Consider the following 20159-nt stretch of genomic DNA (forward strand, 5'->3'; position numbering starts at 1 on the left):
GCGAGATGGGTGGAAACCGAAAGGAAGGGGGCGCGATCACCAAGCTGAGCGAAAGGAAGATGTGGCGGCGGAGGGAGAGAGGTGGTGGCAGGGAAAAGAAGCGCTGCACAAACTGCTCCAAGGCACGCGCTTTCGCAAAGGGGAAATAAAAAGAAATAAAGGAGCCGCCGCCGGTCTACCTGTGTGCCGAGAAGGAAAGTCACGTGAGCAGACCCGCCTCCCCGTATAAAAACGTGGGCCGCGCTCTCCTCTTGAGGTCACTCGAAAACGGGTTTGGCGAGAGTGGTCCCCCAAGTGCGGAACCGTCGTCGACGTCGCCTACCGCGGATGTGTGTGTGCCAGCTCGGCTCCGACCACCGCCGCCAACGAGCCCGGACCGCCTGACACAGCCGCCGGATTTTGCGTGCGCGCAGCCGGAGCAGAGCGCAGTGCTTTTCGCAGCAGAGTACAGCCTCGGCGAGCCTGCGTAGTAGCCCGACCTGTTCGAAAGCGACCGCCGAACGAAGCCTGAACTCCGTCGGCGCCTACTCACGTCGCCCACTGCCTCTAGGTGAGTGAAGGCTCGCTGTGCTGCGAATGCCGGCGAGTACGCCGCGTGCAGGGGCTGCGTTCGTGCGTCGTGTCCTAACCAGGCGCTCTCAAGTAGGCTAGAGAAGCGGTCGGTGTCTTCCTTCGTCGAGGATAGGATAGGATAGTGTGTACGGGGAGGCCGCGAGCGCCTCGGGGCGGCGTGGCTTCGGGCCGTGAGATGCGGCAGTCGCTCGCTGCGAGCGCTGCGTCCCAGATTTCCTGTAAGGACGCGGTTGCGAGAGGGCCGCGTAGCGTGGGACTTGACTTCCAATGGGTTGCCGCGCCTGGCATCGGCCACACACACCACGGCCGCCCAGAGGGTTGTTGCGGAAGGACCCCACGATACGGTCGATTCCCGTTCGTCGTCGCGAATCGTGTTGTTCCATTTCGCTGCTTTCCACTGCGGCTTCTTTCTTTTCCCTCCGCACTGCCGCTTCATTGAAATTCATCCCCGATAGTGGAGCAGACATCGCCGAGGAGCGGACACGTTCCCAAGGTGTGTGTTAACAGCTGGTGTCCCGCATCAAACACGACTCTCGCAATGACCTGTTGCACGTGGACGCTATCCTGCAGCGCAGCACAGCCTCATCGATGTTTTGACAAGGATTTGCTGGATTAGAGCAAGCGCTGGCGATGCGAAAATGATTACAGTGCATGTTGTACGTTTGCAAAACGCACAGGTGCCCCGTAGCCCCTGACAGCACTCTCTCATTCGATCGTGTCAGCAGGGCTTGGTTTCAGGACAGAAGAGACCGATCAAATAGCGGTGCATGCAGTTTGCTAACAAGCATCCTATCGTGCCTAGGAAATCGAAATATAGAATGAAGCTCCGCGCAAGACTCTTAGAAACGGCAAAGTGATTCTTAAAGAGTGTGTGCTGCCTTTTCATTGAAAGTTTTACATGTTTCTGAAAAAATTTAATGACAAAGGTGGCGGCTGCGAAACGCAGGCTTGATTCATCCTTTGATAGACGCGATTACGTTTTGTCGTCGTGCGGTATTCGCCTCGCAAACTAAACACATCACAGCGCTAAACATCCTGAACCAATTCTCGCACATCTGGGGCTAAACAGTTCAAGGTTTCAGAAACCTATCGCGTAGCTTTGTGCTGCAAGTTGGCAAAATAGACAAAGAATCGATTGGACATGCGATTCGCACTAAATGACCGCTGCGATGGGCCGGCGCTTTTTCGTTGGCTAGCTTGAATTGTTTGTTATCAGGCTAAACAGCCACTCCACGATCGACCTTATCTGTCTCACTTTCCTGCCAGGAGCAAATTGCTGCGGGGGACAATTACGCTCAGTGAGGTAATAAGCTAGCACCGCAGATTCTACTTGTTGCTGTGGTGAAGAGAAAGGCTTGTTCTAAATAGTCGCGTCGGAATTGAAAACAATTTTTGTTTTTTCATAGCAACTAAACTACAGCTGCACATTTTACGCAAATCAAACAACACATAAGAGTGCGCCATTAAGTGCCTATACGTGACATAAATCAAGGAGCTAAAATACAATCTCATCTTCACCACAAGCGCCATTCTGTGAATGTAGCTTCAGGAAACCAGCATACTTGACAGCAAGGTTCTTTTTTTTCTCTCTCTAATATTCCGCGTGCAGGCATATAAGATGCCCGTGCACAGTGTACAGGACAGGGTGAAACGACGTCAGTTGTTAACAAAAACAACGAGTTTTCCTGAGCGCAGTCCCGATCGGGTTCCAAATGAAAATCCATTACGCTCATCAAACCGGAAAAGCAGCTAATCCGACACTGACACGAACGACAATTTGTCTTCGTGCCGGAAACGGAGAGCAGAACGGCGCTATCTGTTATGCGCGCTGTCAGCGGAGGATGGGGACGCAGCCGAAGAGAAGTTCCTTTTCAAGATAAACAAAGGGCGCCTGCAGATTCTCACTTACCTTGAAACTGGTTTTGAACAGCGCCGCGCACTGAGCAGAAGGCTGCACGGAGCGAAGCACACTCAATAAATGCACTGCACTCCTTAACGAACCTGCTCTCGCAAACACGAAGCCTTCCATTGATGTCTCGCGTATGGAGCGCACATGGAAATCAGTGATGTAAGGGGGAAAACTAGGAAGGGCATCTGAGTGTGGTTAAACGTACAAGGGGGACAAATTAAGGTTGGCCTCTGTCGAAAGATACGTTCCCGCCTCAACTGCCCTTTTTCCAAGCGAAGTTCAGAAAGATTTCTTAGCCCGGATCTCTGAGGCAAGGCTACACTTTTATTCACATTTCAAACGAATCACGGAGTCCGTCTCGGCCTGGACGTGACGAGCTTGAATCGAGTGGTGGGAAAGTTTTCCAGTCAAATTTTATCAGAAATAAACGCGTCTTTTGCTGCCGAGCCAGCATCAACGTAGCCAAAAGAACCTTACAATCACGTTTCACTGAACAAATATTGCAAGGAGCGGTCCTCAGTGTACCTGAGCATTCTATATTTCCTCGGCTGACGCCAATTTTTGTTTTGTAACTGAGTAAGAACGCTTGTATTGCGCTTGTTTTTTAAGTGCGAATTTCCACCAACTCGGCCAGCTTTCCGTTCTAGTGAGCACTGTAACATTTGCGTAATGCGGTCGCTGTGAAGGCTGCACGCATTTTGGGTCGGACCGAGCTGCCGACTTGGTAAACGTAAGCTTTTAATTTGCCTGCAGTACGTCACTGAAATGCTCAACTTGGCAGTCTAGTTTCTTGAAACAGCAGCACGAAACAGCAAAGATTAGAGCGGGTTGCTTATGTCCTTATTTGCGTTAATAAAAGCGTTTCCTATTGCAAATGGGGAGCATGACTATTTATGGTTAGGCAAAAGTTTGCCCATTTAATTCATGGTGCAGTTGCGTATTTACTTCACGCTGGTTCTCTAGCGGAACCAGAACGGATACAGAGTTGTGAATAAGCAAGCTTAGCAGCACACTAACGGTAGTTATATTGAAAGGACGACGTTAAGCTCAAGCTCAATTGAAAGCAGCGCATATTTCTATAATAATAAATGCCGTGTGTAAAACACACTAGACTGTTTCGGGAGTATTTTGTCTTTGCTTTCTACACCACGTGAGATTTGCGCGTCCCGAGATGTCCTTGCTACCTTCGACTCACATGTATGCACCAATCCAGGTAGCCCCACACGAGTAGGACGCCAACCTCGCTTTCCGTGAAAAAAAAAAAAAAGAGCAATAGGAATGCGAGTAAGGGAGGCGGGAAACAGCGTCGCCAGGGTTGCCGCCATTGCGCAAGTGCGAGTTTCACGGAACAAAAGAAGCTGGACCAACGGCCCTGATTGCTTTCCCGCGGCCGCGCGAAAGCCTAGCCCCACTTTTTTACGCCATGTGCCCGATATACAGCTGTGAGCGACTGTTTCACATACGCAAGGAGTGAAGCACACGTGGCGTGTATACCGCATTTATTGCCTGTATTTCGAGGCGATCAAAGTTTTGTGCTCCTTCCTTCCCATCCGAAGCAGTTGTAAAACCCCATACGTGGACTCGTAAGATGCGAGGTGATTGCCTCCATTACCAGCGAACCGAGTAGTAGATGGGTGGACCTCCTTCTGTGCCAGTGCGACGACTTTCGCACTTGCCAGCAAAGTTGAGCAAACACCACTCCCCCCAGTCAGTCCATCCTGTGCCAGAAATTGGTAATTATAGGGCAGTTATGTGTCGACAACAGTGGATGTTGCTTGCTGAGCGCTCATACTAGCAGACGTTCAAGAAGTCAGGCAATTTGTTTACAGTCCCGCTACCTGCACCTGATCAGCGCTGCAGACAAAAATCGTTAAATCAGTACTTTATGCACGTACTTTTTGCCTCGGTGCGCGGGACGGCACGCGGCGAATTGACCGTCCTGTGCGCCGCCTGCTCGGCACTTCGATCTCTCCGGGAGGAGAATCCAGTGGAGATCATAGATATATGTGCTTATATATTCGGCTTATTTTCCTCCATGCGGTGCACTCCACTCCCTCAATTTTTCTCCGCGATCCACTCGACGTGACGCGGGGCGTAGTGGCCTTGGCGAACGCATTACTGTTTCTAGCGGCGGCAGTTCAGCCCGTGCTTCGTCGCAACTGCGACTTCGCATCCGTTCGCACGCGACCCGCATACGAGCCGCCGATGGCCTCGCTTCTTCTCTTTACGACTTTTGCGGGATGATTTGTTTTTCCCCGTAAAAGCCGGCATCGAAGCTGAAAAATGTCCTGGCTCAAGCAGGAGCCGGTCCTCTCGCCTGCACGTCAAGGAGCGATGCAGGGGGGTGGGAATCTCGGTAGATTAATTCTGATATTACGTGCCCCGGTCAAGGCTTTTCAAAGTTCGTTTTTACTTTTATTATCTCGGTCTTACTATTTCTGTCGTGCATTTGACGCTGTCGCCGAAACGAAGACTGTAGATATCGGAAGGCAGGAGCCGAGAATGTTGAACCTTCACGCACAGAACCTTCGTAATAAAAAAAAAAGATAGAAAGCTCGAATCACTGCATGCGTCACGGTCATGCTTCATTCCGTCAAAGAACGTTCCACGTGCCATGGCTTTTTGTGGAATACCATTCTCAAACTTTCTTGAGCAGCGGACGAGAAGGTCGTATTACATTTCCAGAAGGAGCCCATGAGCCGGCTGCACCTGGTGGAGAACAAACTGCGTCCTCTGTCCGCATGAAGCGTCCTGACTGCACACAACTCTGACCAAGTCATCAGAGACACCTGGTATACTGTACACGTGCGTGATAAACTGCTTACTACTTGGGCGTGGTAAACGAGGAAGGGTCGTTAACTTAGAAATTTCTCTTTCACTGACGTCTCTCGTCCGGCCTGTGTCCCACGGTGAAAGCGAAAACGAGCCGTAATGAAAGAACAGTGCATGGAATGGGCCCGTCAAATTAGGTCGCCTGTGCCGTTAAAGCCGTGGCTAAAGTGGTCGGCTGTTGAAAACTTTACGGCGTACGCGAAGTGAACGTAATTCAAGGTAACATTAAATGAGTGGGAACACGCCTGCCTTGTCAACAAGCTCGAGGTGAGCGATAACGGAGAAAGTGTCGCTGCTTCAACAGCCGAGCGTATTTTACACAGGCACTCCGCATGAGAACAGTCGGATGGAAGGCAGGGTATGAAGGCCGTACTTTGTTTACCCCTGAAACCAACTGTTAGCGGTCCATTTCGTCACAATGAATGCCGAGCGTGAAACAAAGGAGGCTGAAAATATCGCGAATGGCCGCGTCCTCGAATGCGCGCCGCTTAAACCGCAGCTGGCAGCGGGATTCGATTGATGAGATCCGACGCTATCCCTGCCCGCCCTCTCGGGCCGATCGCTTTCCCACGAAGGCTGCCGTGCGGGATGCGCGCGAGCTGTCGTCGAAGGAATAGCGTTATCGCCGCAGCGCCCGAGGGAAGTGCGTGCGACCGAATGAATGGTCTCGTCAGAGGCCTCGCCGCATTTTTGGTAAACTCTCCGACTGGCGGCCCGCTAACTTCTTCCGACGCCTCGTCTGACGAACGGCGCCTGGCGCAGTGGACGGCAACACGACGTGATCGGTCGCGGTCTGCCGTCCCCAGACCCCGCGCAGCTGACAGGGCGAAGAGCGCGAAGGGTTCGGGGCAGGCTGGCCCCCCACCAGGGGAGCGTCTGCAGTAACGAGTCGATTGTTGATGCCAGGCGCTGTTAGCTCGCCTTCCGTTCAGCAGAGAGCGAAGAGTCGCGCGATCGTTGCAATTTGCCGGGCAATACCAAAGGCGGCGCGCGAAAGGAACAAAAGCGTATGCGCGAGGAGCAGAGCACAAAGGCGAACCGTCACGTGTTCCATCACGTGTCGTTCGCCGTTGGGCCCCGGGGCCGCTCGCGGCGCCAGCGGCACCTGTGGTGATGGAGTGGCAGTCACCGAGGTCTTTTACCCCTTTGGCCGCCTACGAGCGGCGCTGGCAGCAATTTCCCCTGCTAGATGCGTTCTCGTCCGCACATCGCTCTTCCTCGGTGCCCGGTGAGGTCCCCGGCATATCTCCACCACATTCCTGCACTACCACAGGCTGCTGCGTTAGTTATACACTGGCGAGCCCCGGGGCCTCCCAATTCCGCCGCTCTGCAGGATACCTGACTGCAGTCGCTGCAGATGTCAGCCGCTCAGATGGTTGGCTGCGTACAGGTAGAAGCAATACGAAGGCAATACGCGTGGTCGCGAAGCGGTGCCGTCGAGAGCCAAGGTGCATGCGCAATAATCGCGGCCGGCTGCTCTTCCTGCGCGTGTTTTTGGTGCCGCCCATTCTCGCCGGTGGTGGTGGTGGTGAAAAACTTTGCTAATGCTCTCTGTCGGCGGAGGCGGGCACGCGTGTTGACTTCCATGCAGCGTCTACCTGTGCGGGGAACAGAGCAGCGTGTGCACGGACGTGCTGCACCCGGACCGTTTGCGGAGCCCTTATCGACGCGTTTACGGCTGATTTACCGAGACTAGGCGTCACTGACACTCATGCATGGAATGACTTGGGACAACAAGCGTTTTTCCAGATCCGCTTCCCGAGGTCTTCATTTTGAGAAACGGCGCTTTTTTCGAGCCCGTTTCGTCACGCGCTTTGTCCTCCACAGTCTCCACTTCTTGCCCTTTCTCGCTCTTCCAGCTAACCACCCGGCGCCTCTTTGCTGCCTCTTCCTCGCTCTCTATGAGCTCGTGATGCTCACCTCGGAGCTGCATTTGTCCTCAGTTTCCCAGCCTTTTAGTCATACATGCGATTACTGCGCTAGTGTCAAGTCTGTCATCAATACTCTTTTATGGCACCAATCACATTCGACGTTTCAAAACTTAGCTGCACGCTATTAGTGGAATACTGGAAGGATGCATACCCGTACTCAAGTGTTATCGTCGTTGGAGAGAAGCGCACTGGACAAGTATAAAGAGCGTGCTTAAGCAGAAAATGTGATTGAAATAATGGAAGCGTGAAAGGTTAAGAAACCGATCGTGCACAAAGGGTTGATCAGAATCAAGCATGTGTTGTGGAGAGACAGAAATGAAAACTTTATTTCGCTTCCAGTTAAATGGCGTCCAAGTTCCGTGTAGCTGCTTCAAGTTAGAATACTTATTCAGGCTGCATTTCGGAGAACATATGCTTTTCCGAAAGCCAAATCGCGTGGTGCATACAGCTTTTCTTACTGGGCACTTTGAGTTGGTGCAGAGAATAACTGACCGCACTAAAAAATAGTTGTGCTTTCCTTAGTTTCCTATGAAGCTTCCTTCACCTCAGGTGTTACAGTGACCGGGAAAGACGGCTTCGAGCAGTGAGTCTTTCTAATAACTTGGGCCCCATAAAACCAGTTGGCATTGCATTGAGGTCAGCGTGTTTATTCTGTTAAATTCTTTCGGTGCTGCGCTAAAGCTTAAAAATACAAAATACTAGCACTTAGAACAATAGCAAATTATTTTCTTTTTATTGCAATTATGTTTTAATTATCTGTTTTGCTTACTGTGCTCGATATTACTACATTCTCATTACGCGACAGCGTATACATATAGCTCGTTCGGTCGAAAAGCCGTCGGCGCAGCAGTAGTCGGCACAGCGTATCGAAAACAATCGGGGGCTGCGTAAAAAAAAATCGTACCATGGTAATTTGTTGTTCTAGGCATTGATGATTGATATGTGTGTGGTTGGTGATGACGAGATAATGAAATCATTGTACTTAATCTATTCTGAACGAGTTTTCATCTGCGTTCAGAAAACTATGTTTCCTGAGACATAAACTTGGGAATTCCCCTCCCAACGTAAAGCTTCTTAGTTGTCTATCTTTGATCAGGCCAAAACTCGAATACGCATACGGCATCCAACATAAAGAAGATTGAAAAAATACAAAGGAAGGTTCGTGTTCTCTGATTCACTCTCCGAAATAGTGCAGTCTCGTGGCATCCCCCCCCCCCCCCCCCCGCCTTGAGTGTCGTCGAAAAGGTAGATTTTCTTTCCCTCTTTATCAAACGTAAGTTGGGACTTGAACCGTCATTATATCTTTTCCCTCAGCCCGCAAGAAGCACCCGCCACTATCGCACCAGCCTATTAGCACCATACTTCGCACGCACAAATTTGTTCAAATTTTCTTTTTTTCCGCACACAATAGCGGACTGGAACTCTCTACCCCCCACGGACCAACATTGACATATTTGACATGAGCCATGCTTTGTAACTGTATGCATGTTTTTTTTTTCGTTTTTTTTTGTAAACTGCAAGTTGCCATGTGATTTTTCTGATTCACTCATTCTGTACAGTGCCCGTCCTGCTTGGACCTAACCATGGTCTGCAGTGTGTACATAAATAAAATAAATAAATTAATTAAAGAAATGAAACAATTGGAAAAAGAGGAGTTCAAAGGTGTCAGAATGCTCAGAATGAAAAGCCAATACTTGATGATGCAAATTGAGAAAATTTAGAGTGTGTAATTGATCAGTTAATTAATTGAAGCAATTGAAAAAATGAAAAATGCGTTCAAAGGTGTCAAACTGCTCAGAATGGAAAGCTTAACCCACTACGCTGTCGCGTCTTTTATCCGTAAGGCGGAGCTTAGGTGTCCTCTCCAATTTTTTTTCCCTCTTCTCCTATGTAAGTCATTTATGCGTTGGTACAAATGAACGGGGTATTAATTGCTAAAAAGACCGGGAATTACCGATTAGCTGTTTTCTAATTCTGTCAGTCACGGAAAGAGTACTAAGCACAAAACGATTGTTCGAAGCATCGCAGCTGAAAGCGACGAAGCTAACTATAACTAGGATTCTACGCTTCGATACTAATGTCCCAACTATAACCTAGTAGGGGGTGTAATCACTGCGCGCTCCTCGGAGGCGCGCTCGTAGCACGTGAATGCGCCTCTAGCTAAGCAAACTTTGAAAGGGGTGGCGCGCGGAGATGAGCGCACCACTTTTCCCGTTCATGTGCTGCCCAGCACCGCGGACACACACTATTTCGCCGCCAGACACACGACAACAGAGCTCCGCCGGCTTTCATTTTCCACCGCCTGCCTTCGGTGCCCGGCGCTACGGCTTGCGCCGTGTACTCTGTCTCGCATCTGTGAGCGCAACAGGGGAGGCTAGGTGAGTAGAAGTTGGCTGGCGAATCGAGGCCCTAATATCAAAGTGCCGGTAAGACTTATCAGGCCAGTTGTTTCATTCTGGGCTTGGTTTCAATTGAGCGAAAAAGACGAAGACAAAGAAAGAACACGCACCACGTGCGCCGACTTGCAGCCTCATTTCATAAAGCCAAACAAAGTGAATCTGTAGCGTGTTAATCTCGTAAAGCAATCTAACCATCAAGTATCATTACACTGGACTAAAAACTCAGAGAAGACCAAGCGAACATTGCAGGAAAACAAATAAAGACTACAAAAATTATCAGCATCTAGAAAAGCTACTGGGACGGCTCAAACACCAAAAGCATAATTATATCATCGGAAACAATACCATTCCTCCATGCACAAGGTAGGTAAAAATTTCCAGGCCAGAAGGTATGCCTTTGAGCAGTAGTGTCGAGCGCTTAAGGCAGCTGTGAACTTGCCAAGGCCGTCAAGGACGAGACTCCTTATTGTCGAGAAATTTGAGCTTCACGGGCGACGTAAATGCCCGCTACGCGGCTCAAAAGCAGACCCACCGGCCTGGGCACTTTTGATCAGCCCTGTACGTGTTCGCGTTCGTTCCTTCATCTTCTTATTCGTGCGATTCGAACCAAGCTCTATCAAAACACCTCGCGTCCGTCCCGTCGGCACTCGCCATAGCCCCGTCGTACCATACCATAGCAAACGCGACGGCCAACGGTGCGTAGTTCCAACGCTCAAATAGCTCTCGCCACTCGACCCTCGATTCGCTGGCGCTAGCTGCATAGCTCTATTACCGTGCAACGCCAAGCTGGAGCGGACAGGCGCCAGCTACATCAGTGCGTCGACGCATCCGCAGTGACGTTCGCTGTCCTTATTCGACGGGCAGCCGTGAAGAGCGCTGCCTGGCGTTCTGCGCTCAAGCGTGGCGCGAGGTCGCGCCAGGCGGCTTCCCTCCCCTCACTCCGCATCTTTCGACGCAACCGAGGTGCGCGCTGGAGATAACGAGATCGCCTCGTCCCGATAGTCCGCCCCGCCACACCGCATTCAGGCCAAGGAGGCGCTTCCTTGGCCAGCTCTGCAGTATCACGCAAGCACGAGTCGCAGCTACTCGCGCCTCTAATTGAGTCGCTCGCATGGCCCTGCAGGGAAGGAATAAGTGGGAGATTCGAAAAATAATCGCGGTGGTGACTAAAGTCCTTAGGCTCGAGATTCTCGAAGCAGCAAAGCATTTTGATGTGTCCGAGAAGGGGTTTTTTTTTTTTCTAAATACGAGGTGCCAAGTCTGCGTTGTGAGAAAATACTATGATTGGAGCATGCGCAAAAGCTAGGTCGAAAGTCTGGCTATTTATGCGACAAATTAGTAATCAGAAATGCGCCGGAATGCGTTTGGTACATACCTTCTCGACGTGCATTGTTTTTTACTCAGAAATGGCTTGAAAATGGCGGCAAAACGATCGCAGAAGCCTGAGAGCAAGGCTGTGAAACTTCTTGGGACAGTCGTGAACGGGCTTTCGTGTTCTTTAAAAATAATAAGTATGCATACTCAACCTGCAACCTGTAATTTGCATTCAAACCAATACAGCCCACATTTCTTCTTGTTTACTGGAGGGCCGATCGTGGTCAATGTGGTGGGTTAGGCGAGGATATATATATATATATAAAAGACAACTTGTTTTGCAGAGTTATATATCATTTCTGATAAGTATCAGTGCAGAAATACCACATAAGGGCTTCTTTTACAGCACGGATCACAATGGACACCGCCGAAATAACTCTCGACATGGTGGCTATCATTATTTTCTTTAATAGATCGCGGAGGACAATCGTTCATGATGGTGATTTTTGTTGTCATTAGTATGATCATAACATGAGGATAATAGGCTCCGCTTCTAGTAAAGACTGCGCTTATTAACAAACAAGCGCTGTGGTCGGATCCTAATTTCTTGGCAACAGCACTACCACAGCTCGAACTCTATCGTCGCTAAGCGCCTGTATGCTGTGCGGGAACTGTTTCCCAAAGGTACAAGGAGATCGAAATTCGCCCCTAACCTAAGCCGTGCGAATTTTTTTTTTCGTGATATCGTATTACGGTTAGTACAATGCAGCAGCCGTCTGATAGCTTGACCAAAGTCGCGGAAAGGTTCCGATGCACGCGGCATTTCATAAAATCTGGAGCACGACTCGGGTTATTACGGTATATGCTGAAGCCGCTGAAACTTTCAACTATGGCGTTTTAGAAGGTTTGTATTTCCACGCGGGTTATTAGCAGATAATACATAATAAGTCCTTTTTATAGATTGCATCTAGCCAGATTTTGTAATAATCATCTTGCTAATAATGATGATCAAATTTAAGCGCTTTTAAGTTCACGTCGTGAAAGGTACTACAGTGCAAACAAACGCCCGTCGCGAATGACGTACACAGGAAGATTAACATCTTTTAGTGCACTTTAATTCTGACAGTACTGACATTCTACCAGCTCGCATATATATATATATATATATATATATATATATATATATATATATATATATATATATATATATATATATATATATATATATATATATATATATATATATATATATTAGCAGACAAGGCAAAGGAAATCAGAGGCTCGTTTGACAAACATATCAAGGAAGCCAGCAGTCACCTAAACCAAGGTGCATAGGGGAATATTTCTTTTTTTTATTTGTAGTGCTGATTCCCCCCCCCCCCCCCCCCCCCAATGGGAGGATAATACTTCGATTAATCTGTCGCTTAAAGAAAATTGTTTATACAGCAGCAGGAAAAACAACCATGTAGCCAGTGGGATCCGAACAAACGACCTCCGAATATAGGTAGCATAAGAGGGTTCTCGCACAGTTTCCTCCCTCGCCGTTAGATGACGTTCCACGTCACACTCGACCCACCTTCCCCCCCCCCTCCCCTCCCCACCCTACATCCCCCTAACCCCTTCCCCTGGTCCCCAAGAGTGATGCCCGCCCTAAGGGCCAACATACGTCGGGACCAGTACCCCCTCCCCAGAATATCCCATAGCAACAACAACAACAACAACTCGAGGTAATACAGGACGTGCTGCGTCCGCCGCTATGAACGAGGGTGGTATATATACATATATATATATATATATATATATATATATATATATATATATATATATATATATATATATAATATATATATATATATATATATATGGGGATGGGGATAAGGATGGGGTTCGTATGTAGTCTGTATTAAAGTACGCACTTTCCGTAACATGTATAGACGCGATGTCAAGGAACTTGGTGATTCAATTATGCTCTGAGCTTCACATTTTTGCTAAACCATAGTGAAATCTTTAAAAATATATATAGTACACGACGTTTTTTTTTTCATATCATTTAAATTTTTGAACAACACGGCCTGGGCTAGTAAGGATAAAGGGTCCTGTCACGAGCGCAAAACTACAGGAGTGGCTCCTTCGCACCGCTCTGTGTATGTATCACTCTGCGAAGAAGCGCAGCTTTGGAGCATCGACGGCGTCTCCCAACAATGCGCTTCGAGTGAGTTCCCGTCCCAGTCGCTTCAACTGCCAGGTTGGATCTCACCGACCGCCCGTCAGTTCGCGGTCGATTAGCCTACTAAGCATCGAGCCAACCGCTTACGCATGCAGATGAATTCCTGTGCGCCTTGTTCTCGCTGTCCCGGACAACACGATCTTGCAAGTCTTCTCAGCGGGGAGCGCTGTGATCCTACAAGCCGCGACAGCGTCGAATAACGCGCATAGACAGACGTGCATGATGAAACACCACACACGAACGAGAGGGCGTGAGTAGGAGCGCTCGAAACACGAAACAGCTCTCGTTCGAGGCTAAAAAGGGCAGACAGCCGACAGCGTTCGCGCTTGTAAACGTTTCTGCCAATGCCGGTCACTAACCTCGGCGCCCTTGGGGCTTACAAGGTTTAAGAACGCGGCTCAGCTGTCTCCTTCGCTGCACAAGTATAAGCCGGGAACAGCGGGCGGCGCGGACCCATCGTGCACGACCAGCGCTATCCATTTTCCCCGGCACCACGAGGCACGTGCTGTCTCATGACCCACGAGGGCCTGGAAGGGACGAAACAGCGGGGGTCCCCCCAACACTCTCTCCACCGGTTCGGCATTCAGACCGACTATCCCCTGAACCTGCGCAACCAAACTAAGCAGTGGGGGTCCTCTCTTGTAATGCAAGAGCAGCGCTCCGGCCGTCCAGACGGGTTAAGCAGATTCCTCGACTGCGTCGCTCTCGCCCCGCTTCTCGTGGCCCGAAGGATCTGGGAGCCGCACTTTCGCCGTTCAACCGGAATCGGGTGAGTTCCGTCCCCTTGGACGGGCGCACCCCCTGCCTCCCCGAAATAAAGGTTCGAAAAAACAAGGCAGTTGTGCACCGGACACGCGCGAACGATAACCGCCCAGGGCTCGAAATAAGAACTGGCTCCTTGAGTGAGGAACGGAAGCTCCGGACGTTCTCTCAAGTCCCGCTCATGAATTCGCATTGCTCTTACTTAGTTCCGCTTGTCTCGCGCACGAATACGGTTTGTGATGCGAATGGAGAGGAAAGTGAGTCCCGTGCATCCTTTGAAGGTCAGCGACAGCGACGATGAGCGACGTAATATCTCTCCCTAGAAAGGGTGGCCAAGCTGGTCTCCTAAGGACATTGTCAGCCCACAAAAGAATCGCTGCACTTTGTGAGCTGGCGATTGGCTCCAGACAGCGCAGAGCATGCTCGACGAAGTGATTCACCCGGTACAAAAAGGCTGCTTGACGTGCGCCCACGGAGACGACGGCCGTTCGCAGACTTGGCTTCTGGGAAGCGAAAGGAGAGAGACAGCCAGGCAGACGGATGCCTCGCATCGGGCGCGCTTTGGCATGGGCGCACGACAGCCAAGCGGGTCAAGAGCCCCGACGTGCACCGGTTTCTCCGCACACTCTTGCTTCCAGTCGCGTCCGGGAGCTGCCCAGACGAAGTCGCCGACAGGGCGACCGCACACATCCCTCCTGACATCTAGACGTCCGCTCGGGGCGCAGCCGGCGTCGATGGTCCCCGCAGGCGCCCCTCGGCGTAGTACTCGCTGCACAGGCGGCCCAACGCGCGCCTCTCCGGTGTGTGGCTGTGGCAGGACGAGCGTGAGTCGAAGCCTCGTCGTGCGCTCGTCTGTACTAGGCGTGCCTAAGGGGAAAGTGCATAAGCACTGCGGCACCCCGTTGAGCGCTCTACTCGCTGCTATCCCCACCTGTCCGCCGCCGGTGCGATGACGGCTCGGCGGCATCTGGCCCGCGGCGCCGTTGCAATCGAACGATCCCTCGCCAGGTATCGGCGGTCTGAGGCTCTTGCACTTCTTTGTTGATTCGAAAGGCTTTCGTGTGACCGGCGCGCTTAACCCGTACGCGAAATGCGACTCTTTGTGCCATTTCTATGGGCGCTTTATGGTCTCTAAGGACAGTTAATGAACGCGTCGGCCCGTTGAGAAAAATAGTGTACCTTATGCTGCCGCGATACGAGTCCGTAATTATCACCTCCGTTGATTACAGAACAGCTGCTGACAACAAACCAAGCTTCGTCCACGTCAGTGCATTACCACATTTTATTCACAGAGAAGAAATGAAATACTGACATCGTTCCCTCAGGGTCATTCCCTAAATTAGCTAGTTGTGCATTGCAGAGATGTCAGGCAAGACATTTAACGCCATAGCATTAGAGCTGTGGTCACACAAAACACCCTCCGCCAGATGCCAGGAAGTTCCGTTTTTGGTAGAGACAGTGATGACGTCACAGGTGTCACGTGGCCACTAAGAGCTAGTCACAGCGGGCCGTGAAATTTCAAAGGCCATCACCACCGGAGTATCAAGGAAGCTGCGACAGTATCAACGTCGCTACCGGAGAGGGCACGGCGCAGCAGGGGGCGTCGAGTGTCAGATAAGCGTATGATGTAGTAAGAGCACTTCACGGTGTGAGCGGGATTCGAACCCGTGATGGCGCGAACAGGGCCGGCCAGAGCATTAAACCGCTACGCCATCGCCGCAGCCGAACATCCCGCTTGTTTAACTGCCAGTGTTTCGCAGTGTGCTTTGGTTTGGTTTTGGTTTGGATTTGTGGGGGTTCAACGTCCCAAAGCGATTCAGGCTATGAGGGACGCCTTAGTGAAGGGCACCGGAAATTTCGACCACCTGGGCTTTTTTAAGGTGTACTGACATCGCACAGTGCACGGGCCTCTAGAATTTCGCCTCCATCGAAATTCGACCACCGCGGCCGGGATCAAACCCGCGTCTCTCGGGTCAGCAGCCGAGCGCCATAACCACTGAGCCACCGCGGCGGCTGCTGGGCTTTGGATGTCGTCGTATTCATCGGCTTCCATCCGTGCTCAGTGGATCCACAACACACCGCTATCGCATTGCCAGCTTACGATGACTTAAGTGGCCCCATAATCTTTTGTTGCACACAAGAGAACATGAACGATTGCCTTGCTGAGTGTACAAATTCGTTTTGCTTTGCAACTCTTATCGCACTAGGAGGCCGAAAAGGGAAGCAAACGTAAAAAAAAATCAGAACAAAGCAAACTCATGGCCCTCGACGTCGATCGTCACTATAGCTTCTCGAGTTTGAATCAGAGCGGCGGGAAAAAGTGTTCAACCTTAACCCCGGATTTATCGAGAATGAAAGCGTCTCTTGATTCGGAATAAACGGCAGCAAAATAACAGCGCCACGAATTGTCTAGCTATCAGATATCAAACTAAGAGCGAAAACACGAAGGAGCTGACAGCAGTGTTCGTTTAAAAAGGGAAGGCGGTGAAAATCACGCAGTCTGTCTCAAGGTGTCATTTCTGAAAGGCTTCTACAACGTGTCCAAGATCTTCGTAGGGCCTCCGCTTTCCATAAGGTTTATGCAAGAAGAGCAATAAAGCGTTTACGCATGCTATTCCTATTTTATTGACGAAAAACAAGATCACGACGGACAGTAAGAGAATATGTCACGCAAGTATGTTTCGTCGCTGAGAAGTGCACATTTCTTCGTGGATTCGATGACTGGAGGTCGCCATTACTCCTAGATATCACATAGCGCTCCTAGGTAAGCGAAATTCTTTGATTGTGGCTGAAAATTGTTTCCATCTAGCCAGGTTTGACTCGCTCCCGTAGCAAGGCTCTTGAGGCGAGATCCAAAATATTTGTAGTAATGAATTAGGCGTTTAAGCATTTTTTTTTCGCGATGCCACTTATAACCGACGCTCTCGCCGAAATAAGTTCAAGCACTCTCTCAACCACAAAAATCGCAGGGAGTGTCTAAAAAAAAAAAAAACTTTTGCGAGCCTCTCCGTCGGCATGTGGTCGTTCTTTGCGTAATCGAGAGGTTTGTCAAGCAGCCGTCGCAACGGTTGTTTAGTGGTCTTCGACGTTTCTCGCGCGTGCCACCTTGCAGTCCCTCTTTTACGAGCGGTGCGAGGCGCGATAGCGCCGTCCCTTGGAATGCTCATGAGAGCAGCCTCCCATCCGTACGCGAGCACAGACACCCGTTTCTTCAAAAACGAAAAGTAGCAGAATCTCGCCCTCATCACTTGAAGACCTTTTTGCGAAAAAGGAAGTCAGCCTTTGCGCCTTCCTCCTGAGGGGGTTTGCCTGAACGACTCATAATTCCTCCCTTCGTGGTTTCAGAAAAGGCGTTGTTCGTTGCTGGAACAAACGAGGAAACCGCGGTCGATAAGTCGAAGCGGACGTCCGAACTGGCCCACGAATGCACAGGTCTAACATGCGCGAGCTCGACATCCGGACTGGCCGTACCGGTCCCGTCGGTTCGGACTAACGAAGCGAGCAGCGGGGGAAGAAGGAAACCTGTCGCGTGGGTCCGAGATGGCGGCGGGAGAAAAAAAAAAAAGAAGTGGAAGAGGCACTTTAAACGCTTTCACAAGCTTTGCGTCACTGCAGCCACTCGCCGCTTTACCGCGGCGAATATAGGCTCAGCGATAGACTTTAGCGGATCGTCGTTTTATGGCTGTAGCTGCTCTGGTCCGTGAGCGCAAAAATTAACTTTAAGGTTTGCAGCTGACAGACGTCCCATCACTGCGTGATCCTCGGGCGATGAAGGGGCATGGTCTGTGAACTAGCCTGCACATTTTGTCGAATATCACCCGTGTGGCTGACGTATAACATCGCCGGAAAAGGCAGAACGTAAACTAATGTGGCCGCAGCAAAGGACGCGACCAAAGGAAGACACAAGCGTCAGGCTACTCCATTTTTAGTAAGTTACTTTCGGTGCTGCGGTACCCAGCGCTCGTTGTACGCGGCAATTCGAGTAGCAGGCGTGTTGACAATGGCTGGTTTCCGCCCTTTTTATTCAGTTTTCTTTCACACCCGATGCAACGTGGGCAAGCGGCTGATGCAGTATTGTAAAGCGCAAATGACGGAAAGTGCGCTACGCATTGGCAAAGCTCGCATGGTTGCTCTGCAAGACGCACCCTCGTCGCCACAGAATAAAAAACGACGCTTTGCCGCTGCACCGGCAAGTCATCAGTGCAAGGCCCCTTGTATTCTTGAAGTCTCTTCCTGAGCTGTTATGACGTGCAGGTACGTTTGACGGCCACTTCTTCCTCATGCCAAATGAGTGAGCCATGCCTTATTACACTCACGTTTCTAATGTGCAGAGTGTTGGGAACCTTCTTGAGACCAGTGGAGACTCCGGTAGCACATGTTTCTATGCGTTCACTAGTTACTGCCTCGAGGCTTAAAGGAACGCATCCTGTTTTACGCTCCGCTCTATCCGCTAGTAGCGAAGCCATAAACTCGACCTTGACAGCGAGCGACGCCTTTGGGGCGGGCACCCGACGCAGCCAGCGATTCAGGGAGCGCCGTCATCCTTGGCCCTTCCAGCCTCCGAAAGGGAAGGTGGACGCCCGGAGGAACCGCTCCCGACTGTGGTCAGGGCGTGAGCCGGGATTAGGAAGCGAACGGCCCCACGCACGAGCGCCGGACGGGACAGCTCGTGGCCGAGATGGGTATCGGAAAAGCCGTGCCGTGAAAATCGATTACGTGAGATCCCCTTCCAGGGGGCACTTGGAACACAAGAGGCGCCACTCGGAAAGCCGGTTCGGCTTTATTTAATCTCTCTGCTCTGGAATTTCGAGAGAGAGAGGATGGAGAAGGGCGGTCAAAGTTCGAGCATCAGGTTTCAGGGATGGGGCTGCGAGCGCTCCTTTTACTGACGTTAACGCGGCGCGTCAGAGGAGGCAGCGTCTGCTATCGGCTTTGCCCGCCTTGTCTCGTCTGGAGCTGATGCCGTCAAATGAAGCACCCCTTACTGCGGGCCACAACTGCAGGGCCGAATTCCAGCCGTCGTTACAGTGTAGCGAGGGCAGATCGCGAGCGCTTCTTTGAAGACCGTGACGCATCGGACGAGTGCCCGACAGACATGCACTGTCAAGAAGGGCGGAGTAATCGCCACTCAAACGCTCGCGGAGCAGCGGTGAACCCTTTTCATCACACCGATCGAGAGGAGAAACATTTTCTTCTTTGACTACCTCCGCATTCCGCCACGTCTCTTGTGCACTCGCCTAGGATACCTGCGTTCAAACACAGCGTGTGCTGAAGGGTTTTAAGCATGTTTTCCACTCCTGCTGATAACGTAAACGGGGATTTCGCTTACTTCCGGGGCGCAAATGTGTTTCCCAAGCTTGGCTTTGCTGCTACTAAGCTCCCACTTAGCAGTTTTGCTGCTCCACTCCGTCTCGGTATAAGCCTGCGCATAGCTGCGAAATGTGAGGCTGGCGTCAGTGAATGTCAGAGGCCGTTTTTATCAATTCAACTGCTCTCATAAACAATGTTTTGAGATTATCGGGCGCCTTGACACCTGCACTGCGACGAAATGTATGTGGCGAGTCATTAAACGTTGGTGCGCAGAAACATCTCTGGGAAGCCAGCTCCGATGAGAGGCGTTATTTTGGTACATAGCAAGTGACGTTACGCGTCCCTCGGATCATTCACTTAGTTTCTAAAAAAAAAAAAACAATTTCCCAACACCAGCGTCGTTACATGTGGGCTGCATTTGCGAATAACAAGCGGCCTTCAAGGAAGCAGGGGTGCCGCATTAGAGGCGGTACACATGCGAATCGTCTCGAGGCTGTAATCGTCTGGCGGCAGTCTGCGCCCTGCTTCTACGGGGCGACAAACGAGGGCGCTGCTTGTTCCAGAACACGGCGCTTGCGCAACCCGCCGAAATCCTGGGCACGGCTAATGACGCGGCGAAAGGCAAAACGCGCGGCGCCGCATCGAGCAGCTATCGCTCGGTCCGGGCGAAACAGGATATGTATGATTAGGGACGCGGCGAGTCATCGCTCATGGCGGCGAGCTTTCTCTTTCATGCGGCCGGGAGAAATCCGCGCATAGGGTGGCCGCCTCCGAGGTGAACCCGAGGAGCGGCCCACGGTGGCCTTCCTCACGCGAGTACCTCGTAATGGCGTCACTTTCTCGGGCTCCCGACGGCATCGCGCTCCAACAACGCAACACCAGTGGTATGAGCGATGCTTCTT

General features: G+C 51.0%; 1 protein-coding gene across 1 annotated transcript in view; it reads left to right on the forward strand.

The window, feature by feature from the left end:
* The first annotated feature begins 253 nt into the window (after positions 1-253).
* The window catches only part of pio (zona pellucida domain-containing protein piopio), a 113689-nt gene continuing 93783 nt past the window's right edge, over positions 254-20159 (forward strand). Inside the window, exon 1 of the mRNA XM_077627991.1 lies at positions 254-550. The gene's annotated coding sequence lies outside the window, so the exon portion shown is untranslated. The remainder of the gene's footprint in view (positions 551-20159) is intronic.

The sequence above is a fragment of the Amblyomma americanum genome, chromosome 6 (assembly GCF_052857255.1).
Source record: "Amblyomma americanum isolate KBUSLIRL-KWMA chromosome 6, ASM5285725v1, whole genome shotgun sequence".
NCBI lineage: Eukaryota > Metazoa > Arthropoda > Arachnida > Ixodida > Ixodidae > Amblyomma > Amblyomma americanum.